The sequence below is a fragment of the Limulus polyphemus genome, unplaced genomic scaffold (assembly GCF_000517525.1).
Source record: "Limulus polyphemus unplaced genomic scaffold, Limulus_polyphemus-2.1.2 Scaffold100, whole genome shotgun sequence".
NCBI classification, from domain to species: domain Eukaryota; kingdom Metazoa; phylum Arthropoda; class Merostomata; order Xiphosura; family Limulidae; genus Limulus; species Limulus polyphemus.
In genome coordinates, this window is record NW_013665710.1 from 457,021 (window position 1) to 459,855 (window position 2,835).

General features: G+C 35.3%; 1 protein-coding gene across 2 annotated transcripts in view; it reads right to left on the bottom strand.

Annotated features, from left to right (window-relative positions):
* LOC106469966 (synaptotagmin-1-like) overlaps positions 1-1,298 on the bottom strand; it is a 93,153-nt gene extending 91,855 nt beyond the window's left edge. The window contains exon 1 of one of the 2 annotated variants that reach the window (XM_022399349.1): positions 1,064-1,298. The gene's annotated coding sequence lies outside the window, so the exon portion shown is untranslated. The remainder of the gene's footprint in view (positions 1-1,063) is intronic. The other variant, XM_022399365.1, reaches the window with a different exon arrangement.
* Positions 1,299-2,835: the final 1,537 nt, after the last annotated feature.

The window sequence follows — 2,835 nt, forward strand, 5'->3', positions numbered from 1 at the left end:
GACCAGGAACATTTACAAATTTCGAACATTACAAACCATTTAACTTCAGTGAATTCACATCGGACATTAGTACTTTTACGAAAACATTACCTAAAGTCATCGGTGGAAAATATCGACGTGTGATCAGTAAAGACCACAGAGCTAGCTTGCTACCTATTAAGTGAATTGTATATAAATTATTGTTTGTAATAACTGTTATTGTAAATTGTATTATTGGTTGCATACTAATGTGTTTGTTTGAATCTATGCACAAAGATACACAATGGGCTATCTGTGCTCTGCCCACTACGAGTATAGAAAAACCCGGTTTCAATCTTTGTAAGTCCGCAGACATACCTCTGTGCCACTAGGGGGCATGTATATTAAAATATATTTGTATTGAAAAAGAAAACTGTGTGTATAAATCTTGTTCGCAAATATCATAAATTGGATATATATCAGCATTTATTTAACTACTAAATCTAAATTACAATTTAACTCAGTTTTAGGCTATTTGAAATTGTAATACGTAACACAACCTTCAGTCTGTTGTAATGACCATTACAATTAACTTACTAATCTTATTTTTCAATTCATCTAACACGTCAGGATTTTGCTTTGCAAACAATTTTAAGGTGTAGCATTAATAGGGTTTCAAATACTTTAATGCAAAGCACGACTATTAGAATTACTAAGAATATTTTTTTAAAAAGCCATGCATTACATGTTGATGGACAGAGCGCGGCCCAGTAGTTAGCTTGCCGGCCTATGGAGCTGAGGTTTTATAGTTCGCGCCCCCTTACGGCCAAAAAAAATCGAATTCCGCATTTTGAGGCCATGAGTGAGTTATAAGAGTTACGATCAATTTCCATTTTACAGTCTAAAGAGCGACCCAAGAGTCTGCTGTGAATGGTGTTGACTAGCAGTCTTCTGTCTAGTTTATCACATCAACTTATACGCTTACTTTTTATTTTCAAAATATGTAACTTCACACGAAAGGTATTCTGAGAGAAAAAGAAATAAGGTTATCTAAAGAAAATATGTTAATTATATACATCTTAAACTTAAGATCCTTCTCACCTACCTGTTCACTGAATAGTCAAATCTCGAAATGTGTTAGTACATTCCTAAATAATGATCTGCTCATAGCTCATCGTGTGTAGATCAACCCACTTAATGAAATAAGCTAATGAAATTTTGAAGAAAAAAAAGGAAACTAGAATTTACGTTACAGAATATCCTCTGTTTCAAAATGGTGTTTTAACAAGGTTAACAATCAATATTGCATTAATTTCACGAGCTGCGCTCCAACTGCAGTGCACAACGGGCGTTACTGCACCTACAACGAGAAGCACGTGAGCAGGTGTTGTTACCACGGCAACAGCAGCAATGCACTACGTGGGTAATTGATCGATAGATGGAGCTACGGATTCCTCAGTAGATTCTTTCTCTGACTCTTTTCGTATATATATATTTTTTTTTCATTGTTTCGAATAAAAAAAAAAAAAGATGGAGAAAAACTTCGACGAGATCAAAAACAAGCTGCAGAAATAGTGCATAGCGATACTTACATAATGTCTTTAATATTGTAATTTTTACCATTTCTTTATTGCATTTGAATGCATTTAAATTACTTGAATTTTTACGTTCATTAAAACAATTAGTATTCTAAGCATCTTCGAATCACATGGCTCTTGCCACTTATTCAGATTCTTGTAATCCACAGAGATTTGCACAATGGATGGTTTTTAATAACAAAATTATTTATACTATAAATCTAATTTTAGCTTTTTAATAGCGTTTAGAGATAATTACCATGATCACAACCGGCTGCGGACAGTGAGTAGTAGTAGGTTTTAGGATCCTTATTTGATCTTCCGTTCCAATTGTCACGTTTTTCATGTGTTGTCTTGGATTATGTTAGGTAGATGGGATATCCCAACGCTTTTGGGAGCTATTACCGTAGGCATTTCCTTTTAAAAATTATACTTTTTTGTACTTTCTTTACAACAGATATAATTTTTAACTTTCTTTTGTAGTGTGTGTTAATTGCGCGATAATCAATTCCTTATGACTGTGAGTAGCAGTTCTGGTTTTGAGTTTCACTCATGATACTGTAGTTTTGTTTTCATTGATGTATAGTACTGAACTCATCGTCTTGATGTAACTTATAGCATTCGACTTGTATTATATATTTATATATAACTATTTATTAATGATATATCTATATCTAGGTCCTGATCCCCGGGAATGGAAGAGCGCAAGCCGTGTCCAACTGTCTTGCTTTGTGTCATGGCTAGTGTATATTCGCTTGCGCGTTGTCCTTACTTCACTTTATCAAAACAACACGCACTGCCTGCTAACACTGATAAGCAGAATCTGGGCGACAACACAAACTCGCTAGACTGGTGGTAGAAGATGCGTTTAGTAATCTGAAACGGAATTACTGCGTCTACATAACCGTGTGAATATATGTTCATTATGTTCTACCAGATAAAAATACAGAATATGGTAGTTTACAATGGCTATCTGTGCTCTGCCCACCACGGGTATCGAAACCCGGTTTCTAGCGTTGTAAGTCCGCCGACATATCACTGTGCCACTGGGGGGGGGGGAGCAGTTTACAATGTTAATATCATCTCCTGCAGAAACAAATGAGGCATGGCAAAAACTGAAAACATATATCATTAACAAAGCGAATTTCCGTTGTATGATTATTTGTGTGTGAATGAATGGGAAATCGGCTAGTGATTGTGGTGTCAAAAATATCAAGTTTTCTGGTATCATTTATAACTGGTATTGACCGAAAGGCCTCGTCGGTGCTGGATATGACAAATGTAGTATGGTTGACATATT